Source organism: Triticum dicoccoides, chromosome 5B (assembly GCF_002162155.2).
Source record: "Triticum dicoccoides isolate Atlit2015 ecotype Zavitan chromosome 5B, WEW_v2.0, whole genome shotgun sequence".
Taxonomy (NCBI): Eukaryota; Viridiplantae; Streptophyta; class Magnoliopsida; order Poales; family Poaceae; genus Triticum; species Triticum dicoccoides.
The window spans coordinates 632,104,349-632,130,941 of NC_041389.1; positions in this window are offsets into that span (position 1 = coordinate 632,104,349).

The window sequence follows — 26,593 nt, forward strand, 5'->3', positions numbered from 1 at the left end:
GGACGTGTCCGGCGGCGCGGAGAGGAGGGGGGCTAGGGTTAGGGGTGGATTAGACCGCGAATTTCGGGGGGATGGGCATATTTATAGGTAGAGGGAGCTAGGCGAGTCCAAATGAGGAGCGGTTTTCGCCCACACGATCGTGATCGAATGACCGAGAGCATGGAGGGGAGTTAGGTGGGTTTTGGGCCACTTTGGAAGGGGTGTTGGGATGCAAAGAGAGAGAGGCTTTTACGGTTACCCGGTTAACCGTTGGAGTATTAAACGACCTCCAAATGGCACGAAACTTGACAGGCGGTCTACCGGTGCTATACCAAGGCCGCTTGGCAAGCCTCGGGCCATTCCGAGAAAGTTTAATAACCGCTCACAACAAGAGAGAAAAAGGGAACGCCAGATGACATAGGAGCGCCGGATTGCAAAACGGACAACGGGGAAAATGCTCGGATGCATGAGACGAACACGTATGCAAAATGAAATGCACATGATGACATGATGAAATGCAACATGCAAGCAAATGACATGGCAACGACGGCGAATAACTGGCAGACACCTGGCGCATCGGATCCGGGGCGTTACACCTTCCTCTTTGGAGATGCACCTTTGGAGCACTCCGGTCGCGCTTTTCCTATAGAGTTCCCCTTCATGGACTTTGTAAGCTTTAGAACGCCGGACGATGCAGCGTGCTTCATTTTGGTCTTCGGGGAGCTCCTGCCTATTTAGGTAGGCCAAGAAAGGCTCAGTCCATGGGGCGATTATGGCCATGATTTCGTGGGCCGAAGGTGTTATCTCGGTGGCAGAGCCTCCGCTTGTGTCTGATGGTTCGTAATCTTGGGGTGTGTTCGGATCCGTGCTAGTATTGACGGACTCCCCTTCCCATACTACGGATGGCTTGAACAACCTTTCCAGGAATATGTTAGGTGGGACAGGGTCGCGTTTAGCACCGATGCGGGCGAGGACGTCCTCCGCTTGATTGTTTTCTCGAGCCACATGGTGGAATTCAAGCCCCTCGAACCGAGCTGACATTTTGAGGACGGCATTATGGTAGGCCGCCATTTTCGGATCCTTGGCATCAAAGTCTCCGTTTATTTGTGATGTTGCGAGGTTCGAATCCCCGCGCACTTCCAGGCATTGGATGCCCATAGAGACTGCCATCCGAAGACCATGCAACAGAGCCTCGTATTCGGCTGCATTGTTGGAGTCTGTGTATAATATTTGGAGGACGTACCAGACCGTGTCTCCGGTGGGAGACGTCAGGACTACACCTGCTCCAAATCCGGACATCATTTTAGAGCTGTCGAAGTGCATGATCCAGTTGGAGTACGCGTCGTACTCTTTAGGGAGTTCTGCTTCCGTCCATTCGGCGACAAAGTCAGCCAGTACTTGCGACTTGATGGCCCGCTGTGGTTTGTATATTATGTCGAAAGGAAGGAGCTCGATAGCCCATTTAGCAATCCGGTCCGTAGCATTGCAGTTATTTATTATGTCATTGAGTGGTACTTCAGAGGATACTGTAATCGAACACTCTTGAAAGTTCTGTCGCAGCTTCCGGGATGCCATGAAGACAGGGCATGCTATTTTTTGATAGTGTGGGTATCGGGATTTGCATGGGGTGAGGACCGTGGATACGTAATAAACCGGCTTTTGGAGCAGGAATTTGTATCCGTCACCCTCTCATTCGACGACGAGCACTGCGCTTACAACTTGATGTGTTGCAGCTATGTACAACAACATAGGTTCACCGATATTTGGCACTGTTAGGACTGGATTATTGGCCAATAAGGTCTTTATTTCATCGAGTCCGGCCGCGGCTGCATCCGTCCACACGAAGTGTTCGGTGCACCGGAGAAGGCGGTAAAGAGGTAATGCCTTTTCTCCTAACCTGGAGATAAAGCGGCTCAAAACAGCCACGCATCTAGCTAGTTTCTGGATGTGTTTGAGGTATGTTGGTATAGCCAACTGCGACAAAGCTCGGATTTTTGCCGAATTAGCTTCAATTCCTCTATTGGAAACGATGAAGCCCGACAGTTTTCCAGAGGGAACGCCGAAAACGCATTTTTCTGGATTCAGCTTGATATCGTATGTTCGGAGGTTGTGGAACGTAAGCCTCAAGTCATCTATTAGGGTTTCGACGTGTCTTGTTTTTATGACTACGTCGTCCACGTATGCTTCCACTGTTTTGCCGATTTGATTTTCTAGGCATCTTTGAATCATGCGTTGATAGGTTGCATCGGCATTCTTAAGCCCGAAAGGCATAGTGTTGAAGCAGAAAGGGCCATATGGCGTTATGAAAGTTGTTGCAGCTTGGTCGGACTCTGCCATCTTTATTTGATGGTATCCGGAGTATGCGTCGAGGAAACACAGCAAGTCATGTCCTGCTGTGGCATCAATGATTTGATCGATGCGAGGGAGGGGAAAGGGATCCTTGGGGCAAGCCTTGTTGAGGTCTTTGAAGTCGACGCACAGGCGCCAGGATTTGTCCTTCTTTGGTACCATTACCAAGTTCACCAGCCAATCCGTATGCTTGATATCTCTAATGAATCCGGCCTCAAGTAGCTTGGCTAGCTCTTCCCCCATGGCTTGCCGTTTGGGCTCTGAAAATCGCCTTAGGGTATGTTTAACAAGTTTGTATGCCTTTAGTATGTTGAGGCTATGTTCGGCCAATCCGCGCGGGATGCCCGGCATGTCCGATGGGTGCCAGGAGAAAATGTCCCAATTCCCGTGTCAGAAGTTTCGCATGAGGTGGACTTGGGTAGCTTGTCGAGTATCATGTCGTCCCTATCCATGGTGGCGCGCAGTGTTGTTAATTCTTCTGCTGCTAGGGCTTCGGATAATGCTTCCAAGGCTAGTGCTGCGGTTTTGTTTTCGGCGTGGAGTGCGACGTCCGGATCACTAACTAGAGTGATGATTCCATTGGGTCCGGGCATTTTAAGCTTCATGTACCCGTAATGGGGTATAGCTTGAAAGCTTGCAAATGCATCCCGCCCTAGAAGGGCGTGGTATCTGCTGCTGAAAGGAGCCACTTGTAATGTGATTTCTTCGGACCTGTAATTCTCTGGGGTGCCGAATACCACATCGAGTGTGATTTTTCCCGCACACCGTGCTTCCTGACTAGGGATGATTCCCCTAAAGGTGGTGCCGCTTTGCTCAATGCGGCCTTTATCAATTTCCATCTTGTTGAGCGTTTCTTCATAGATCAAGTTTAATCCGCTTCCGCTGTCCATGAGTACTTTAGTGAGCCGGAAGCCGTCCACGATTGGGCTAAGGACCAGAGCGGGCGGTGCCCTGACAGTCTGGGATCGAGGTTCATCAATGGCATTGAAAGTTATAGCAGTGTCATTCCATGGGTTTATCTTTGCCACAGGGCAAATTTCGGCGGAGCTTCGATGAGCTCGCTTGCGCCTATTGTTTGAGGCGGAAGTCTCGAAGACTGTTAATACCGCATTGTGTTCGTTGGCGGGATATTGTTCTGCTTTATGGCTTGCAAGAAGATCCTCGCCACTTTTTGCAACCTGCCAGAGTATCCAACATGCTCTAAGGCTATGAGTTGGTGTCATGTCCGGAGTGCTATGGAGTATACATGGTCCATTGAGCCATTCTTCCAATACGGTTCCCCGCCCTGGGGTGTGTTTTAGCTTCTTGGGGACAGGATCAGCCGACTTACAAGAGTTCGCCCGTTTAGTTCGGACGAAGGTCTTGGTGAGAGTCATACTGTCCCAAAATTCTGTTTGGGTTTCCTAGGCACTTTCCATCGCACAATACTTCTGTACTATGATTGCCAAATCCGCGAAGTGTACTATATCACGGCGCCTTATAGCATTAAGGAGTCCTTTGTCCGTGCAGTTTTTGCAGAAGAGTAAGACTACGTCCTCCTTGCGACAGTCCTGGACCTTGTTAAGCGCAAGGAGGAATCTGGCCTAGTAGCGATGTACAGTCTCCTGGGGCTCTTGCCTAATGCGGGAGAGATGCTTTAAGTCCTGGTGTGTGTTGTTAGCTAAATCCAAATTTTGATTCGATCTAACACCCAGGGGCGTGGGAGGTTCCGAGCCTGACAGCTCGGGATCCGGAGTGTCGCCCGATTTCTTCGACCCAATGCCTGGTTCTAAGTCCGGGACTTGGGTCATGTCTTCCTTTGAGCAAGTATTCGGCTCAAGGAGTTCGGTGATCCAGACATAGTTCATCCTCAAAGTCGAGGGGCGGTCCGTGTGTGGTTCCTCCACTACCGCTATCTCATGGGTGGCCAGCGGGGATCTGATGTCCCTTTGGTCGGGTTTAAGCCCGATCCGGTTATAGTCTATAGCGACTCCCAGAGCGGCCATGCGATCCAAGAGCTCATTAAGGGAGGAGAGCTCCATCGGATCTATCTGTTCGGCGAGTTCCGAACTGACGTGAAGGTTATGATTGATGACCCGAGAGGCCATCGTCGGCGCTACCGCTGATGGGGCGGCCATGATAAAGCCGTCGAGTCGGAGAGTTTGTCCTACAGCCAGGGCTCCCCCCGAGGTGATGTTGTCCTTGACGACGAGACGAGCCATCGAGCCTTGCAGCGACGACACAGAGGAACTCTCAATGAAAGCACCAATGTCGGTGTCAAAACCGGCGGATCTCGAGTTGGCGGCCCCGATCTGTGCGTCTAGGATGATGGTAACAGGAAGCAAGGGACACAGATGTTTACCCAGGTTCGGGCCCTCTCGATGGAGGTAAAATCCTACTTCCTACTTAATTAATATTGAAGATATGGGTAGTACAAGAGTAGATCTACCACGAGATCGTAGAGGCTAAACCCTAAGAGCTAGCCTATGATGGTATGATTGTAATTGTGATCGGCCTTCTAAGGACCAACCTCTCCGGTTTATATAGACACCGGAGAGGGCTAGGGTTTACATGGAGTCGGTTACAAGGAAGGAACCACAATATCCGGATCGCCAAGCTTGCCTTCCACGCCAAGGAGAGTCCCATCCGGACACGGGCCAAAGTCTTGAGTCTTGTATCTTCACGCTTCAATAATCCGGACGATGTATATAGTCCGGCTATCCGGATACCCCCTAATCCAGGACTCCCTCAGTGATCCCGTTAATCAAACGATAGCTCATGTCTATGGCTAGGAAACTTAACCATCTTTGATTCAACGAGCTAGTCAAGTAGAGGCATACTAGTGACATTATGTTTGTCTATGTATTCACACATGTACTAAGTTTCCGATTAATACAATTCTAGCATGAATAATAAACATTTATAATGAAATAAATAATAACTTTATTATTACCTCTAGGGCATATTTCCTTCATCTCGCCCCTCCCATGCCATGGGATCCAAGGACCAGAGGGGAAACACTTCTCCCATCTAGGGAGAAGGTCAAGGAAGAAGAAGAAGAAGGCGGGCTCTATCCTCCTTGCTTCCGGTTGTGCCGGAATGCTGCCGGGGGCCATCATCATCACTGCAATCTACACCTACACCTCTGCCATCTTCATGAACATCTCCATCACCTTCCTCTCTTCTATATTCAGCGGTCCACTCTCCCGCAACCCGCTGTACCCTCTACTTGAACATGGTGCTTTATGCTTCATATTATTATCCAATGATGTGTTGCCATCCTATGATGTCTGAGTTGATTTTCGTTGTCCTACCGGTGATTGGTGAATTGCTATGATTGGTTTAATTTGCTTGTGGTTATGTTGCTGTCCTATTGTGCCCTCCGTGTCGCGCAAGCGTGAGGGATTCCCGCTGTAGGGTGTTGCAATATGTTCATGATTCACTTATAGTGGGTTGCTTGAGTGACAGAAGCATAAACCCGAGTAAGGGGGTTGTGGAGTATGGGATAAAGGGGACTTGATACTTTAATGCTATGGTTGGGTTTTACCTTAATGATCTTTAGTAGTTGCAGGTGCTTGCTAGAGTTCCAATCATAAGTGCATATGATCCAAGAAGAGAAAGTATGTTAGCTTATGCCTCTCCCACATAAAACTTGCTATCGGTCTAGTAAGGTAGTCAATTGCTTAGGGACAATTTCACAACTCCTACCACCACTTTTCCACACTCGCTATATTTACTTTATTGTTTCTTTATCTAAACAGCCCCTAGTTTATATTTGTGTGCTTTTTATTATCTTGCAAACCTATCCTATCACACCTACAAAGTCCTTCTAGTTTCATACTTGTTGTAGGTAAAGCGAACGTTAAGCGTGCATAGAGTTGTATCGGTGGTCAATAGAACTTGAGGGAATATTTTTTTCTACCTTTAGCTCCTCATTGGGTTGGACACTCTTACTTATTGAAAGAGGCTACAATTGATCCCCTATACTTGTGGGTTATAAAGACCTTTTTCTGGCGCCGTTGCCGGGGAGTCATAGCATGGGGTGAATATTCTTGTGTGTGCTTGTTTGCTTTATCATTAAGTAATTTTTATTTGCTGTTCTAAGTTGTTCTCTATCTTTAGTTATGGATATGGAACACAAAATACCAAAAAAATTAGGTGTACTTGCTACTCATGGAGATGGGGAACCTCCTAAAACCCTCGATGCTAGTTATGTGAAAGATATTATGTACTACTTTGATAATCCTGAGAAAACCCCATTCAATTATGTTATGGGAGACACGTTGGATCAACGTGAATACTTTAGGGATTATCGCTTGACTAAAAAAGGTAAGCTATTATGGGATCCAATTCATATGTTGCATTGGTATGCTCGTCAACTATGCTTGAGATATGATTATACTTGTTGCTCTAGGATGAAGGCTCCACACCTTTCCTTTTCATGCAAATTTAATGATAATGAAACCTTGGCTTGTTATGCTAATGGTATATATAATTCCTATGATGTGGAACAAATAGAAGAATTTGTTGCTTTTATGGGTGCTTATGAAATTGAATCTTTGTTTAAAACGTGTGAAAATCTTGATGATGCTGTTTACAAACATGAAATTTTTGCCATATTTAAATATTGTTATGATAATTATGCTTCTAATGCCTATGTTAAACCATATATTGAGGACTCCTCCGCTGTCCAAGAAGAGACTAATATTTTGCAGGAGTCTATGGAAGAAGAAATTGATGAAACTATGAGCTCATTGGATGAGAAAGATGATGAGGAGAGCGAAGAACAAAAGGAGGAAGAGCGAATTAGCTACCCATGGCCACCTTCTAATGAGAGTAACTCTTCAACTCATACATTGTTTAATTTCCCTTCGTGCTTACCGAAGGATGATTGCTATGATGATTGTTATGATCCCGTTGATTCTCTTGAAATATCCCTTTTTGATGGTGTTTGCTATGCTTGTGGCCAATATGCCAATATGAATTATGCTTATGGAGATGAACTTGCTATAGTTCCTTATGTTAAACATGAAATTGTTGCTATTGCACCCACGCATGATAGTCCTATTATCTTTTTGAATTCTCCCGACTACACTATATCGGAGAAGTTTGTGCTTATTAAGGATTATGTTGATGGGTTGCCTTTTACTACTACACATGATGATTTTGATACATATAATATGCATGTGCTTGCTGCTCCTACTTGCAATTATTATGAGAGAGGAACTATATCTCCACCTCTCTATGTTTCAATACGATAGAATTGCAAGAAACTTCTTATACTATGCATTGGCCTTTACTTGGTGTGCATGAATTGTTCTTTTATGACATGCCGATGCATAGGAAGAGAGTTAGACTTCGTTACTAAATTACAAATCATTGTTAATTAAAATTGGCTTTGATATACCTTGGGATCCGGGTGGATTCACTACTTGAGCACTATATGCCTAGCTTAATGGCTTTAAAGAAAGCGCTGCCAGGGAGACAACCCGGAAGTTTTAGAGAGCCATTTATTTCTATTGAATATTGTTTAAAAACAAAAAAATAAAGAGGGGAACCCAAAACTTTTCAAAAAGGAAAGTGAAAGTGAGAAAGACAAGCATTGTTGAAGTGGGAGAGCTCCTTGAACTCTGTTCATGCTCACGGAAACTTTGTGAATCTTAATTACAGAAAATTTTCATCAAAACTAATTATCCCCTTGTAAAATTCCATTGTATTATAAAAATAATGTGCCAAGGTTTGCCTTTAGGATGTTGACAATGCTTGTTGGTTTGTTCGGTGCAGGATAGAAACTTTGGCTGTAGTGCGTGATTTTAAATTTTTTATTGGAACGTGAAATGGTTCTGATTCATTTTGCACTGTCTTTCTATACAGTTTTTTTATTTTTCCTAATTTTGGTAGAATTGTTGGGGTAACAGAAGTATGGTGAATGTTCAGATTGCTACAGACTGTTCTGTTTTTGACAGATTCTGTTTTTTGATGCATAGTTTGCTTGTTTTGATGAAACTATCAATTTATATCAATAGATTAAGCCATGGAAAAGTTATATTACAGTAGACAAAATTCAAAAACGAAATATGAATTGGTTTGCAACAGTACCTAGAGTAGTGATTTGCTTTGTTATACTAACGGATCTTACCGAGTTTTCGGTTGAAGTTTTGTGTGGATGAAGTGTTTGATCGAGGAGGTCTCGATATGAGGAGGTCTCGATATGAGGAAAAGGAAGAGAGGCAAGAGCTCAAGCTTGGGATGCCCAAGGCACCCCAAGTAAATATTCAAGGAGACTCAGGCATCTAAGCTTGGGGATGCCCCGGAAGGCATCCCCTCTTTCTTCAACAAGTATCGGTATGTTTTCGGATTCGTTTTGTTCATGCGATATGTGCAAGTCTTGGAGCATCTTTTGCATTTAGTTTTCACTTTTCTTTTATGCACCATGCTGGTATGAGATAGTCCTTGGTTGATTTATAGAATGCTCATTGCATTTCACTTAAATCTGTTGAGTATGGCTTTATAGAATGCTTCATGTGCTTCACTTATATCATTTGAAGTTTGGATTGCCTATTTCTCTTTATATAGAAAACCGCCATTTGTAGAATGCTCTTTTTCTTCACTTATATTCATTAGAGCGTGGGCATATCTTTTTTAGATAGAATTAAACTCTCTTGCTTCACTTATATCAATTTAGAGAGATGACAGGAATTGGTCATTGAGGGAGTCCTGGATTAGGGGGTGTCCGGATAGCCGAACTATCACCTTTGGCCGGATTCCTAGACTATGAAGATATAAGATTGAAGACTTCGTCTCGTATCCGGATGGGACTTTCCTTGGTGTGGAAGGCAAGCTTGGCGATACGAATATGTAGATCTCCTACCATTATAACCGACTCTGTGTAACCCTAACCCTCTTCGGTGCCTATATAATCCGGCGGGTTTTAGTCTTTAGGACGAACAACAATCATACCATAGGCTAGCTTCTAGGGTTTAGCCTCTCTGATCTCATGGTAGATCTACTCTTGTACTAGCCATATCATCAATATTAATCAAGAAGGAGTAGGGTTTTACCTCCATCGAGAGGGCCCAAACCTGGGTAAAAACATCGTGTCCCTTGTCTCCTGTTACCATCTGCCTAGACGCACAGTTTGGGACCCCCTACCCGAGATCCGCTGGTTTTGACACCGACGTTGGTGCTTTCATTGAGAGTTCCTCTGTGTCGTCATCTTTAGGCCCGATGGCTCCTCGATCATCAACAATGATGCGGTCCAGGGTGAGACTTTTCTCCCGGACAGATCTTCGTATTCGGCGGCTTTGCACTGCGGGCCAATTCGCTTGGCCATCTGGAGCAGATTGAAAGCTACGCCCCTGGCCATCAGGTCAGATTTGGAAGTTTGAACTATACGGCTGACGTTCGCGGAGACTTGATCTTCGACGGGTTCAAGACGCAGCCAAGCACGCCGCACTGTCACGATGGGCATGATCTGGCTCTGCCGCCGGACAGTGCCTGGAGGCCGCTTAAGGGTCCGGTCTGACCCTTAGCTCGGAGCCGACTGCGCCGATCGAGGACGGGTGGCTGGACACCGCCTCGGGGCTGCTATCTCTATGACGATTGAGCCAAACACCAACCCTGTCCTTTGCGAAGCTCGTGACTCCAAGGTGCCGGACTCCTCTCCATACTCCGAACCTTCCGCGCCCCTGCCAATCAAATCCGATTGGGCGCCGATCATTGAGTTCACTACCACGGACATCTTTCAGCACTCGCGCTTTGGCGACATCCTGAATTCGCTAAAGTCTCTCTCTTTATCAGGAGAGCCCTGGCCGGATTATGGTCAGGAAGGTTGGGATGCGGACGACGAAGAAATTCAAAGCCCACCCACCACCCACTTCGTAGCCACTGTCAATGATTTAACCGACATGCTCGACTTCGACTTCGAAGACATCGATGGTATGGACGACGATGCAGGAGACGACCAAGAACCAACGCCTACAAGCAACTAGAAGGCCACCTCATCATACGACATATACATGGTGGACATCCCAAAAGATGGAAATGGCGATGGAACAATGGAGGATGACCCCTCCAAGAAACAGCCTAAGCGTCGGCATCAGCGGCGCCACTCTAAATCCCGCCACAGCAAAAGCGGTGATTCCGGCACGGGAGACAATAACACACCGGAAAGTGCCGAAGACAACCCCCTACAGCAGGATTCAGCGCAGGAGGATGGAGAAGCCAGCCCTCATGAGAGACCGGCAGATAGAGAGGTAGAGGACGATAATTACATGCCTCCCTCCGAAGACGAGGCAAGCCTCGACGACGATGAATTTGTCGTGCCTGAGGATCCCGTTGAATAGGAGTGTTTCAAACCCAGGCTTATGGCCACGGCAAGCAGCCTCAAGAAAAAGCAGCAGCAGCTTAGAGCTGACCAAGACTTGCTAGCTGACAGATGGACTGAAGTCCTTGCGGCCGAAGAGTATGAACTCGAACACCCCTCCAAGAGCTACCCAAAACGCAGGCTGCTACCCTGATTAGAGGAGGAAGCACCCGAATCTACATCACCAGCGCATGATGCGGACGACCGGCCACCTCGTGGCCGCGACAGAGAGGCCTCTCGGCCCTCCACTCAAGCCGCACCCCAGCGTCGCTCAAAAAGTACCAAGGCACGGGGAAATGCGGCAGACCCGCGAGATATATTGGAGGAAGGCAAGGCAAACAAGATCGATCTACGGATCGCGTGGGCGCCTCACTACATGTGACGATAACCGTCATGCTGGATACAGCAAATCCGGCCGAGCCGAACACAGCAGACAAAGATCATTTGACCTACGTCGTGATATAGCCCAATACAGGGGCGCCGCACACCCAGTATGCTTCACAGATGAAGTAATGGATCATCAAATCCCCGAGGGTTTCAAACCCGTAAACATCGAATCATACGATGGAACAACAGATCCTGCGGTATGGATCGAGGACTACCTCCTTCATATCCACATGGCCCGCGGTGATGATCTACACGCCATCAAATACCTCCCACTCAAACTTAAAGGACCAGCTCGGCATTGGCTTAACAGCTTGCCAGCGGAGTCAATTGGTTGTTGGGAAGACCTGGAAGCCGCATTCCTCGACAACTTCCAGGGCACCTATGTGCGACCACCAGACACCGATGACCTAAGCCACATAATTCAGCAGCCAGAGGAATCGGCCAGGAAATTCTGGACACGGTTCCTAACCAAGAAAAATCATATCGTTGACTATCCGGATGCAGAGGCCCTTGCAGCCTTCAAACATAACATCCGCGACGAGTGGCTTGCCCGGCACCTAGGACAGGAAAAGCCGAAATCCATGACAGCCCTCACAACACTCATGGCCCGCTTTTGCGCGGGAGAGGACAACTGGCTAGCTCGTAGTAACAACATGACCAAGAGCCCTGGTAATTTGGATACCAAGGACAGCAATGGCAGGTCACGTCGCAACAAGCACAAGCGCCGCATTAACGGCGATAATGCTGAAGATACGATAGTCAATGCCGGATTCAGAGGCTCTAAACCTGGTCAGCGGAAAAAGCCATTAAAAAGAAATACTCCAGGCCCGTCCAACTTGGACCGAATACTCGACCGCTCGTGCCAGATACACGGCACCCCCGAAAAACCAGCCAACCACACCAACATGGATTGTTGGGTGTTCAAGAAGGCAGGCAAGTTAAATGCCAAAAACAATGACAAGGGGCTACATAGCAACGACGAGGAGGAGCCCCGGCCGCCGAACAATAGAGGACAGAAGGGCTTCCCCCTACAAGTGCGGACGGTGAACATGATATACGCAACCCTCATACCCAAAAGGGAGCGGAAGCGTGCACTAAGGGACGTATATGCGATGGAGCCAGTCGCCCCAAAGTTCAATCCGTGGTCCTTCTGCCCGATCACTTTTGATCGAAGGGACCACCCCACTAGCATCGGCCATGGCGGTTTCGCCGCATTGGTTCTAGACCCAATTGTTGACGGATTTCACCTCACTAGAGTCCTAATGGACGGCGGCACCAGCCTGAACCTGCTTTATCAGGATACAATGTGCAAAATGGGCATAGACCCCTCAAGGATTAAACCCACAAAGACGACCTTTAAAGGCGTCATACCAGGTGTAGAGGCCAACTGTACAGGCTCAGTTACACTTGAAGTGGTCTTCGGATCCCCGGATAACTTCCGAAGCGAGGAGTTAATCTTCAACATAGTCCCGTTCTTCAGCGGCTATCACGCACTGCTCGGACGAACCGCATTTGCAAAGTTCAATGCGGTGCCGCACTATGCATACCTCAAGCTCAAGATGTCAGGCCCTCGAGGAGTCATTACGGTCAACGGAAACACCGAACGCTCTCTCCGAAAGGAGGAGCATATGGCGGCCCTCACGGCGGAAGTACAAAGCAGCCTCTCAAGGCAATCGACGAGTCCGGCTATTAAACGTCCGGACACCGTCAAGCGCACCCGGAGTAACTTACAACAAGATCGCCTGGCACGTCCCGAGCACACGTAGCAATGCGGCCCCAACCCCAGCCCTTGTGAAATTGTGAAACCAGTACTCCGCATACATAATTACGCTCTGGAAATACCATGGGCATAGGGGGAGGGGCACGACCACGGCAGGCCCAGAATGCGGCTCAACCGCACCAGGGGCTCCCGATTGTGTCATTCTTTTTTTCTTCCTCTCTTACTTTCAGGACTCCTTTCTCAAGAAGCCATGTCCGGCAGTAGAATCGCTGAACACACGATGCAACAGCTAGGGAAGCAGCAAGCTACATCGAGTGTCCAGGTGGTCTCTATAACGAGCAGTATACTTGTTTCACATGTCATCCCGCAGCTCGCCCCAGGAGGGGGACATGTCAAATAGTCCAGTCCATTGCTTATCGCACTATTTGTATCGTCCTGCTTTTACCGCAGACTTTTTAAATAAACAATACATAGCTTCTGCCTATTATTGCATTCCTTTTATTTTATCTATATATGTTCACTTGTGACATGTTGCACCCGTACACTTTGGTACGGCCAAATACACCAGGGGCTTAAGTACCCCAAAATATGGTATGATAAGTCTGAACACTTTCACAAGTGCGGCACCCCGAACTTATAGCATTATATGCATCGGCTCCGAATCATGTCTTGGGTCAATAGTTGGGTTTTCCCGGCTCCCATGTTTTGGTACCTTACGTTCCATTATATCAGCTAAGTTAGCGCTGGGAGAACCACTGCGATTGTGCCCCGGTTGAGATGGGTTAAGCACCTCAGTGGAGAAAGCTAAAACTGACCGTCATGATAGGGCGAGAGCCGGTCGCTGTTCGAGAGGTTTTCGAGTCCCTAAAGACTTATGCCGCTTAGAGCGAGGAGTCGGCTTTGTCCGGCCCAGGCGTGGATAGCGCCCCGACTTCGGTCTTCCGAATACCAGGGGCTTCCCTGAAATTTAAAATTATAGAATTCTATGGCTAAGTGAGAGTGTTCAAGCATTATAGTCTGGTTGCCTCGTTCGTTGCGTTGAGCGCCTCCCTCGAAGGACCCAAGAATGGGAAAAAGAGCGCTCAAGTTTATCCCGAACACCCTAGCACTCGTGGCATGGGGGCAGAAGCCGATGACTCACCATCTCTCAAATTTTATAAACGGCCGCACAGAAGGTAATATTTTAAATTCACAAGCGTTGCTTAGCGCATATGAACAAGTTTTCAGCGTACAGGATAACAAATGCGAGTTTACTCGAAAATTACATCTTTGGAGCATTCACCCGCTATAAGGCGGGCACCCTTCAGGACACCCTCAAGCTTGCGATACTCCTTGCTCGACGGTGGTCTGTCCGTCACAAGCTTCTCAGCGTCCATCTTGCCCCAGTGCACTTTAGCACGGGCAAGGGCCCTATGGGCACCTTCGATGAAGACGGAGCACTTGACGACTTCAATCCATGGACAGGCGTCAACGAGCCGCCTCACCAGCCCGAAGTAGCTCCCGGGCATGGCTTCCTTAGGCCACAGCCGAACTATGAGGCCCTTCATGGCCTGTTCGGCCACCTTATGGAGCTCGACTAGCTGTTTCAGTTGGTCGCTCAAGGGCACCGGGTGACCGGCCTCAGCATACTGAGACCAGAACACCTTCTCTGTCGAACTCCCCTCCTCATCTCGGTAGAACACGGCAGCATCGGACACACTGCAGGGAAGATCTGCGAATGCTCCTGGAGAGCTTCGGATTCGGGTAAGTAATAGATAATTCACTTTCACGTGCTTGCTTTGCATAAAGAATGCCTTACCCGCCGCTATCTTCTTCAATGCCTCAATTTCCTGGAGGGCATTTTGGGCTTCGGCCTTAGCGGCCTTCGTGCTCTCAAGGGCCGAGGCGAGCTCGGACTCTCGAGTCTTTGAGTCACGCTCCAAACTCTCGTGTTTTTCCACGAGAGCCTGGAGCTCTTGCCACACCTTCGCCACCCACGCCTCCTGCTTTTCTCGCTCGGTGCGCTCCACGGCCGCGTTGCTTTCGGCCTTGGACACCGCTTCCTTGAGGGTTGCCACCTCGTTTGTGGCCCCTGCAATACTCACGTTATTCATGTCATTTTTTGGCAACCACATCTTTTATATACTTCCATAAGGTATTACATACCTTCCCTGTCCTCGAGCTGCTTTTTCGCAAGGCCGAGCTTGTTCTCGGACTGCTCAAGGCTCTGATTCAATGCATTGACCTCCGCAGTCAGCGCGGCATAGGTCCGCAGCGCAGCCTGCATTCCCATATTGACATACCTATGTTAGACTCATGTGTACATCTTTTAGATCCTCAGTTCGGCTTTTCTTTCCAAACACCAAACTGAACATCAGGGGCTACTGTCTATGTGGTAACATTTTTACATATCTTAAATACTTACCTCAAAGCCTGTTAGAAGGCTGGCACAGGCTTCAGTCAGCCCGGTTTTGGCGGACTGAACTTTCTGGATCACCACACTCATAACAGTGTGGTGCTCCTCGTCGATGCAGGCGCCGTTAAGCGCCTCCAGCAAATTATCCGGCGCCTCCGGTTGGACGGAGGTCACCGGTGTCGTAATCTTGCCCTTCTTACGAAGTGGCCGCCTGTCGGACTACGGAACCACCGAAGGTTCTGGTGCGGAGTCCGGCCAGGGCCGGACTTCGAGCCCTTTGGGGTTTTATCCCCCTCGCGCCTGGACGGCGCCTCCTGGACCACCTCCTCCTGGCTAGGCCCCTTTTGGGACCCCACCTCGGCGTCATCCGCAGTGCGAGGAGAGGAGGCAGCCGGAAGTGAGGTTCTATTCACGTCCGACGAATCCAGGGAGCCGCTCGTTGAAGCGTCGAGCCCGTCCTTGGGAGGGCTACAGGGTTATATTCGGTGTTAGGAGATACTGTGCGATAAATGAAATGCCATGAGTTATTCTGGTATCCGGACACTTACGATTTCGCCAGGGGCTTAGCCCTTGGTGGCCACTCCTCCTCACCGTCGTCGGCGTTGGTGGAGTAGTCCGGAGGGAGGGTCCTTCCCTTCTTGGACCCTCCGGCCTCCCCAGTTAGGGAGGCCTTCCTTTTCTTCTCTCCCCCCGCTGGGGGAGAGGCCTCTTTTTCCTCCTCCTCGTCTTTGCGGGAGGAGTCCGCCTTGGAGTCATCAGACGATGAGTCCGACAACACCTGGCGCCGGGAACTCCTTCGAGTTCCCGTGGTCTTCTTCTTGGCCTTCTTCTCCGGCATCGCATGAGGTGCCGGAACCAACAGCCCCGTCAATCGGGCGTCCGTTGGGTCTTCTGGCAAGGGAGCCGGACAGTCAATCTGCCCGGACGTCTTCTGCCAGTCCTGTCAAAGGCAAGGGAGTTTAGATCCCGCATAGAGTCAAACTATGGAAAACAAGAGTCCCGTAAAGGGTAAAGTAGCTTACCTCGCTGGCTTGACACTGCGAGCTAAATCCGCGATCTTCGGTAGCGGATGCGGGAGCCTCGGCGCCCTTGAAAAACACCTTCCAGGCATCTTAGTACGTAGTGTCGAAGAGCCTGCTCGAGGTTTGGTGCTGTGCCGGATCAAACTCCCACAAGCTGAAGGCCCATTGTTGGCACGGGAGGATCCGGCGGATGAGCATGACCTGGACTACGTTGACAAGCTTGAGCTTCTTGTTCACCAGGGTTTAGACGCAGGTTTGAAGTCCGTTCAGCTCTTCCAAATTGCCCCATGTCAAGCACGTCTCTTTCCAGGAGGTGAGCCGTGTAGGGAAGCCAGATCGGAATTCGGGGGCCCATTTAGGGTCGCGCGGCTCAGTGATGTAGAATCACCCCGATTGCCACCCCTTTATGGTCTCCACAAAGGAGCCCTCGAGCCATAGGACGTTGGCCATCTTGCCCACCATGGCAGCTCTCCACTCCGCTTGGCGGCCGCCCACTACCTTCGGCTTGACATTGAAGGTCTTCAGCCATAAGCCGAAGTGGGGCTGGATGCAGAGGAAGGCCTCACACACGACGATGAACACCGAGATGTTGAGGATGAAATTCGGGGCCAAATCGTGGAAATCCTGGCTGTAGTAGAATATGAGCCCCTGGACAAATGGGTGAAGTGGAGAACCTAGTCTGCGGAGGAAGTGGGTGAGGAACACCACCCTCTCATGGGGCCTGGGGGTGGGGATGAGTTTCCCCTTGTCGGGGAGCCGATGCGTGATGTCGTTGGACAAGTATCCGGCCTTCCGCAGCTTTTTGATGTGCCCCTCCGTGACGGAGGAGGCCATCCACTTGCCTCCCGCTCCGGACATGGCTGGAGAAGGTTGAGGTGGGATGTGCGGACTCGGGCGCTGGAGCTCGAGTGCGCGGAAATGGATGAGCAAAGGGGAAAGAAGGCGTAGGTAAAAAGGTGGATCCTTATCCCCTTATATGGGCGGACGAAGCTATGCGTCCCCACCAGCCTGGTAAAACTCGCTTATCTCCCAAGCACCATAATCAATGGTGCGGTTGGGTTACCCACGCCCGTATTGATGAGAATCCCGGAATAAGGGGACACGATCTCTGCTTTGACAAGATGTGCCAAGGAAACCACCTCGCTAAACGCGCTGAGGTGGGACAGTAAAAACGATTCAAATAAAGGCTTGGCCGTGGTGTGATGTCACGCCACGGAATACGTTAGCAGATTGAATTTGTGTAAATATTATTCTCTCTATGGTGGTATGTGGAACTTATTTTGCAGAACCGGACACTATCCTTGTGTTCAAAATCTTCTATGAAGTATTCGGAGGAGGAACCCGCCTTGCAATGTCGAAGACAATATGCGCGTCGTACTCGTCGTCATTGAAGCTTGGTTCAGGGGCTACTGAGGGAGTCGTGGATTAGGGGGTATCCGAATAGCCGAACTATCACCTTTGGCCGGACTCCTGGACTATGAAGATACAAGATTGAAGACTTCGTCTCGTGTCCGGATGGGACTTTCCCTGGCGTGGAAGGCAAGCTTGGCGATACGGATATGTAGATCTCCTACCATTATAACCGACTCTGTGTAACCCTAACCCTTTTCGGTGCCTATATAAACCAGTGGGTTTTAGTCCGTAGGACGAACAACAATCATACCATAGGCTAGCTTCTAGGGTTTAGCCTCTCTGATCTCATGGTAGATCTACTCTTGTACTAGCCATATCATCAATATTAATCAAGCAGGAGTAGGGCTTTACCTCCATCGAGAGGGCCCGAACCTGGGTAAAAACATCGTGTCCCTTGTCTCCTGTTACCATCCGCCTATACGCACAGTTCGGGACCTACTACCCGAGATCCGCCGGTTTTGACACCGACAGTCATTCACATGGTCAGTCATAAAATCCTACATAAACTTGTAGATCGCTGAATATGATATGTTTGATTCCTTCCAATAGTTTTGCGATATAAAGATGGTGATATTAGAGTCATGCTAGTGGATAGTTGTGGATTGTAGAAATACTTGTGCTGAGGTTTGTGATTCCCGAAGCATGCACGTATGGTGAACCGTTATGTGATGAAGTCGGAGCATGATTTATTTATTGATTGTCTTCCTTATGAGTGGTGGTCGGGGACGAGCGATGGTCTTTTCCTACCAATCTACCACCCTAGGAGCATGCGCGTAGTACTTTTTTGATGACTAATAGATTTTTGCAATAAGTATGTGAGTTCTTTATGAAAAATGTTGAGTCCATGGATTATACGCACTCTCACCCTTCCATAATTGCTAGCCTCTTCGGTACTGTGCATTGCTCTTTCTCACGTCGAGAGTCGGTGCGAACTTCGCTGGTGCATCCAAACCCCATGATATGATACGCTCTGTCACACATAAGCCTCCTTATATCTTCCTCAAAACAACCACCATACCTACCTATCATGGCATTTCCATAGCCATTCCGAGATATATAGCCATGCAACTTCCATCATCATCATATACATGACTTGAGCATTCATTGTCATATTACTTTTCATGAACGTAAGATATCTAGCATGATATTTTCATGGCTTTTCCGTTTTTTGATGTCATTGCTATGCTAGATCATTGCACATCTCGGTACACCGCCGGAGGCATTCATATAGTCATATCTTTGTTCTAGTACCGATTTGTAATATCGAGTTGTAAGTAAATAAAAATGCGATGATCATCATTATTAGATCATTGCCCCAGTGAGGAAAGGATGATGGACACTATGATTCCCCCACAAGTCAGGATGAGACTTCGGACTTGACAAAAAAAGAGAAAGGACAAAAATAGAAAGGCCAAATAAAAAAAGAGAGAAAAAGAGAGAAGGGACAATGTTACTATCCTTATACCACACTTGTGCTTCAAAGTAGCACCATGTTCTTCATATAGAGAGTCTCTTGGTGAAAGTGCGTTATGTCGACTAGAGGGGGGGGTGAATAGGCGATTTTTATGAATTCTTCACTGAGGAATTTGCCGGTGAGGAAATTCCTTAGCGAAGAACTATTAGCAGTGGAATAAGTACTCAGAAGTAAGTATGACAGAATACAAGCATGGTCATCATGATGAAATGAAGACTAGCACAGAGTACAGGAAGCGTAATCACAGGATAACACAAGATGAAGACAAACAGACTGAAGAAATTGAACTGAGGAAATTGAGAAAGTCTTCAGTCAAAGTCTTCAAACACAGATATGAACAAACACTCAACACAGTAATGAGGAAATGAAAGGGTTGAGGAAATAGCACCAGTAGGTTGGTGAAGACAATGATTTGGTAAACCAGTTCAAACTGCTGTCTCAGTTGTACGTCTAGTTGGAGCGGCTGAGTATTTAAACTCGAGGACACGCAGTCCCGGACACCCAGTCTCTGAGCACGCAGCTCAGGACACCCAGTCCTCACCGTATTCTCCTTGAACTAAGATCACACAGATCCCATCCAATCACTCGTGGTAAGTCTTCAGGCGACTTCCAAACCTTCACAGACTTGGTCACTCGGCGATCTACAATTCCTCTTGGATGTTCTAGACCTTGACGCCTAACCGTCTGGAAGAAGCACAGTCTTCAAAGGTAACAAGCGTCGGATCCACGCAGGATCAATTTCTTCAGTGATGCTCAATCACTTTGGGGTTTGTAGGTGTTTGGGTTTGGGATTTTCCTCACTTGATGATTTTCTCTCAAAGTCCTCGGAGGATGGGTTGCTCTCAAGTGACAAGTGTCAAGTTCTCTTGGAGCAGCCAACCAACTAGTGGTTGTAGGGGGCGGCTATTTATAGCCTAGGGAGCAGCCCGACATGATAAGACATAAATGGCCCTCAATGATATGACCGTTAGGTGGATAGGATATTTTGGGACAGCTGGCGCGCAGCACAGCAACGGTCGGAAATTTGACTCTCAAATTCCTCAGGGCTATCATGTTCCTCACTGTGTAGGTAATTCGCACTGGCGATTTCCTAACTCCTTAGTCAGAACAAAATCATCAGTGACCATAAGAACTTCGTCTCTGTCACTGAAGAAAGTGACTGAACTATATGAGATTTCCAAAGGCTTCACTCGAAGGGATTGGTAGGTGTAGGATTTTGAGTTGAGCATCACATGGAAATTTTTCCTTAGTATTTCCTCGACCCCCTTTAACAGTACGGTGTTTCCTATGACTCAAGAAGGAGAAAATGAAACTATGAAAACAAAAGTCTTCACGCTTCATGTTCCAGAAATGAATACCAAGTCTTCAAGGTCACACCAATTTCTTCACTTTCTAAGTCTTCAGAAAGTCTTCAGATTATCAAAGTCTTCAGTTGAAGAACTTCATTTTTAGGGGTCGACTTTCTCTGTAAATATCAAACTCCTCATAGACTTATAGACCTGTGTACACTCACAAACGCATTAGTCCCTTAACCTATAAGTCTTCAATACACCAAAATCACTAAGGGGCACTAGATGCACTTACAATCTCCCCCTTTTTGGTGATTGATGACAACATACATAGGTTAAGTTTTCAACGGGGATAAATATATGAAGTGTATATACTGATTTTGAGGAATTTGATTGCAAGATATAGAAGAACTCCCCCTGAAGATGTGCATAGTGAGGAATTTGCTTTTGAGGCATTGCACATTTGAAGAGTTGAATCATGGAGATCTCCCCCTATATCTTGTAATTCATACACGCATTTGATATATAATATGAAGAATTTGAAATGCATGATCAAATATGGTGCCTGATGAGATTTAGCATGCGTGCAATGTCATTAACGAGGAATAAGCATGCAAAGCATAATGCAACAAAAGTATCAGCGCACCATCGGGTTTAAGATTACAACTCGATCGAAGTAAAAGTTTCAGAAGAACGAGAGTTGTAACTTAAAAAATGCCCTTAATATAGACCCGCTTGAAGACTAACTCAGATTTCTCCCCCTTTGTCATCAAATGACCAAAAGGGTTGAAACTGAGGACTAACGCCCCTGAAGAATTTCAAGTCGATGGAGGAGTGCCAGTGTTGTCGGGGTTGTTTGTTGTAGCAGGGCCTGCCGCAGTGTCGTCGAAATCTTCATACTCATCGGTGTCACGTGATGAAGAATAAGAGCTGGCCACCAAGGAAGGAACTTTGACCTTCTTGAATTTCTTCGGTGGAGGTGCAGACCAGTCAAATTCTTCCTTGAGACCCATATTCTTCAGATCAGCAGCGCTGTAGACATGAGAGAGAACAACCCAGGTATGGTTGAAGGTTTCATGGAGGTAGTATTGGTTTTTCTTCACTACATTGTGTGTTGAGGTCATGTTGTGAAGAATTGAACCAAACTGATGCTTGACCCATTTATGATTGCGATCAACCTTCTGATGAAGACTGAGGAGTAACTCATGGTCAGTCATCACCCTGGGTGCTGTGGCTTGAGGATTTTGCTTGGCTGAGGTATTGGCGGCAGAGTCATGTGTGGCAGAATCGTCATTGGTAGAGTAAGATGCAGCCTTGCGAAATTGACCATCCAAAGGACGAATGCCTTCATCGATCACAGCAGCGGCCTTGCCTTTGTCATCAGCTGATGAAACTGTCCGTTTGAGGACTTCAATGGGAGGCAAGTAGCTACCGTGGTTCAGAGTGTCAGCTTTGTAATTCAGTGAAGATCTTGCCCTGATGAATCTCATAATCCAAGGAGCATAGGGCTTCAGCCCGAATGGTGACATAGCAATATTGGCCAGAGTCCTCATGAAGAAATCATGGAAGTTTATGGGAACGCCATGAATGATGTTAAAAAGCATATTCTTCATGATGCCAACGACTTCTTCATCATTTGAGTCGTGGCCTTTGATGGGACTCATTGTCTTCGTCAGAATTCGATAGACAGTCCGAGGCACATAGAGTAATTCCTTGACGAGGAATTTGGTTCGTGGGGGCCTGCCTTGGCTTCAATGGCTTCATCAGCACTTGCATATAGTGATTTGAAAGTTCTGGTTCATTGTAGATACAATGAGCATCATCAAGTGGAGGACTGAGTGGTAGAGCACGAAGCAATTCAGTTGCACGTGCCTTGTAGTGAGTATTTTCAGACATCCAGTCTAATACCCAGGAGTTCACGTCTTCAGCGTCTCCGGTGATGTGCAGAGTTGCATAGAATTGAAGAATGAGTTCTTCATTCCAGTCACAGATATCAATGCAGAAATTTAGAAGTCCTGCATCATGAAGAACACTGAGGACTGGCTCAAAGCCGGGCAGAGACTCCATGTCCACATGAGGAATATGTGCATGATCAAAGACTTTGTCTTTGTTGAAGAGCACTAAGGAATAGAAATTGGCTTGGCTGGCAGTCCAGAAACGCCTCTTCCTTATGCGAGCAGAATCATATGGATTATAATCAGTGAAGAATACATGCTCGGCAAAGAAATCTTCAGCCTTAAACTTCTGTTTGCTTGAGAACGGATTCTTTTGCTTTGGTAGAGGGATGTCAGTGAGTTGCATCACCACCTCAGGAATCGCGAGCTTAGGTTCTTCAGGCTGAGGAATTTCATGTTCCTCAATAGGTGCAGTCTGAGGATTAGCAGCAGCAGGTTCATCAGCACTAGTGGCTAGAATTTCTTCATGCACAGAGAGAGTGGGTTGAGTTTCTTCAGATCCCATTTGAACTGTTGGTGCAGGGGACTGAGGAATCTGTTGGAGCGGGGTGAAGAGAGGAGTATTGGGATGCTGACTTTCCCAAAAGTCATCATTCATCACAGGTGTGGTGCACCCTATATCCACATCTTCATCTTCAATTTCCTCAGCACCAGCCTCTTCAGCTGTGAACTGAGGCATAGGTGAGGAAATGACTGGCGTTGAAGGGATTGCATCCACTTCAATTTCTTCATCAATCTGCTCTGACGAAGCAGTAGAATGATGTTCTTCATCAGATCCGATGGGGATCTCATAGTCTTCTCCAAAAGGAACAAGGTCCTTTGTTGGCATGGAGGAAATCGGAACTGCATCAATTGGAATTTCGAGTGAGCTGGTCATTGGCTTCAGTTTCTTCGCAGCCGAAGAGTTTGACACAGCTGATGCCTTCCTTTTCTTCACTGTAGCTCGCTCTGCAGCCTTGGTCTTCTTCACATCAAATGCACATGGAAGAATTGGAGTTGGTGTAGGTGCAGATGGAGCTGAGGAATCTGGTTGATTTTCTTCAGGCGCAACTGATGCAGTTGCCCTGACTTCTTCAGTTTCTTCAGGCGCACCACTAGTGGATGCCCTGGCAATTTCTTCAGCGGCTGGAATAGGATCATCAGCCCTGGAACTAGCATTTTCATCAGCAGCCTGAACTTCATCAGCGGTGCTGGTATGTTCTTCAGTCGGCTGAGATGAGACTTCAGCCTGAGGAATTTCATGTTGCGTTGGAACAGCAACATTGTTGAATTTCTTCGTCAGGTTAATGAATCTTACTTTGGCTCCTTGCCAATCAGCATAGTAGGCATCAAAATCCTTGCTGAGGGCTTGAATTTTAGACTGAGCTTGGAGAAGTTCCTCAGGTGTCATTCTGACAACGTTTTTCTTCAGGAGCTTCTCCTTTCTGTATTGAGCTTTCTTAATCTCTCTTGCCTTTTCAAACTTCCATTTCTCTTCAGTGATGAAATGGGTCAGCATGTGACTTTGACCAGCGGTCAGATGAAAATCAGGCATGGGGGTGTTTGGATCCTTGTGCGAGAGATCAATATAATCGAGGATTTTCCTCGGATCCAATAGAAGTGGCACAGATGTGCCTTTGGCTCTAGCGGCCTTTACCTGTCTGTCTCTGATGATTTCTGTGAGTTCATCATCAGAAGCTTCATCATCAGAAGGCACATGGAATGCGACATGTTTCTTCTTTGGACTTGGCCGAGGACCTCGTCCAGCTGTTGCTTTGGTCTTCAGCAGAGTCGGGCCAGATGATGACTTTGGTGCAACAGAGGAACTTGCTGAAACACCAGAGGCAATCGAGAAACCAGCATTCCTTTGACATGTAGTCAGATGCACAGGAGCTGAGGACTTTGAAGGAGCAGTAGCAGTGTGAGGAATTTGCCGTGAGGGCGCTGCTGAGGAACTTGGCCATGAGGGCGCTGTTGAGGAACTTGGCCGTGAGGGCGCTGTTGGTGAATCACTTGGCTTACGAGCAGGCTTCTTTGGCATGGATTTCCTCGGTTTTACTGAGGCCTCAGTAGCAGTAGCAGTGGCAGAATCCTCATTGAATTTCTTCACTGCCTCCTTGGCTTGTCTTGCCAATTTGGCTTGGCGCTTAGCCCATTCTTCAGGAAAGTCCTCACCACGTTTGATGCTCGTGGGGTTAGCTACTTGGCCAGGTGCCAATGGAGCTCTTGGGCATGGAGGATTGAGGGCGAATTTCTTCATGTACTTTGGAGTCACATATCTGTATGCCCTCCATTCCCTTGCCCATCTCCGTTCAATCTTCTGAATGCGCACCTTGCGCTGATTTTTGTTTTCTTTTCCATATTTTGCTTCATCAGGTGTGCAATAGTCAGCATAAATTTCCTCAGGGATTTCAAACGCAGTCATAACCTCAGGTTTCTTTCCTCCTTTCTGCGGCTTCTTACCGTGTGCCATATTCTTCAGTTGAGGAATTTGAACAAATGAGCTCTCTGAAGAAGTATGCAGTTTTTCTTCGAGGAACGCTGCAAATGAGTTAAGTTGATGAGAACCTAGTGATTCAGCAGTAGACATGAGTACCTGTGAATAGAGTACAGGTGCGAGGAATTTGGAGAGGTCATATGCGTTCTGAGAAGGTTTTTGAAAAGAACAAGTTTTGAGGAATTTGACCAGATGAACCTTAAGGAATTTCACTAAGCGTTCTTGTCTTAGGTTCCAGAGTTGTACAGATCGAAGATCCACACAATTAGGGAATCTTGAAGAAAATGGTTGCTTAGAGAAACAGTTCAAGATCATATGAAGTGTGTGGTGTTGGTATGTGTGAAGATTTGAAGAATAAACACCTTTGAAGATTTTCAGGAAAGCTTGAGAATCAAAGTGAGTAATAAAAGTAACTTTTAATTACCCGAAATGAAGAACACGACAAACTGAGAAGAACAGACGGGAAGTTCGTCAGGTTAGATCTTACTTGCCCTAACTCGGCGGAGGAAGACAGCTACGGCGGCGGCGGAGTGAAGATTTCCACGGTCGGCGTGAGTACGACGGCGACGAGGTCGAGGCAGCGAAGCTCTTCCTCACCGGCGATGATGGAGTAGAGGTGGCGCTAGGGTTTGAGGAGCTCGAGTGGGAGAGAGATGGTCGAGCGGAGTAAATGAAGTGAGGAAGGGGAGAGGGGTATTTATAAACACCGTGAAAAACTGTTCGCCCGAAGATTTAGGACGAACATGCCCCTGCCCTTTCTCCTTCACGCGACATGTGTCACCCATGTACTGTGTAGTGGAGATCATGTACGATCGTGGGTGAATAGAATAATGCATCGTGGGATGCGGAACAGTTTGAGCGGCAAAACTGAAAATTTGGATAAGATTTGTTTTAAAGTTTCGTTCGCAATTTCTTCAGCTGCCAAGGACACAGTGAAGACTTTGAACGAGTTTCAAATAGAACGCACAGGAAGAATTTGTGAATAGATTGGGTTGAGTATAGCATAGAGGGGAAGGGTCCGATCACATTCACTTAGTAGAAAAAGCAACTTGAAGAAATAGCTATAAGTGAATGCTGTAGAGGACATAAACTCATATATATATATATATATATAGCCAATGAAGAAAAACGAAGGAAACAGTGAAGATTTTGTAAAGTTGAAGAATTTGAAAAATTGAAGAATTTCAAAAACTGAGGAAAAACTCAAATTGAAGATTTTCAACTTTTTGTGGTGGCGTGACCCACCGTATAAGAATGATGATTTCAGACACCGCGTACAATTGTCGTAGGGTTCTGAGAATCAAATTCTTCATTAATTTCTTCACACTTAGAGTGTTATTCTTCATTGATTGAAGAAGAACGTTTCTTCATGTGTTGCACATCTAAGTCATCAATTTTGCATAAGTGTTAGGATGTGTTTCCTTTTCAAAGAACATTCGAAATTCTAAGATATTTAGTTCACACCGCAACTTGCTAAATCTCTTCTCATCCAAGGGCTTAGTGAAGATATCAGCTAACTGTTCTTCAGTCTTCACGTGCTCGATGGAGATGTCGCCCTTCAACACATGATCACGAAGAAAATGATGACGAATTTGAATGTGCTTTGTCTTCGAGTGCTGAACTGGGTTGTGAGCAATCTTGATGGCACTCTCATTGTCGCAGAGGAGAGGCACATTCTTCACGTTGACGCCATAGTCCTTGAGCGTTTGCTTCATCCAAAGCAGTTGAGCACAGCAAGAGCCAGCAGCAATGTATTCAGCTTCCGCAGTAGACAGTGATACGCAGTTCTG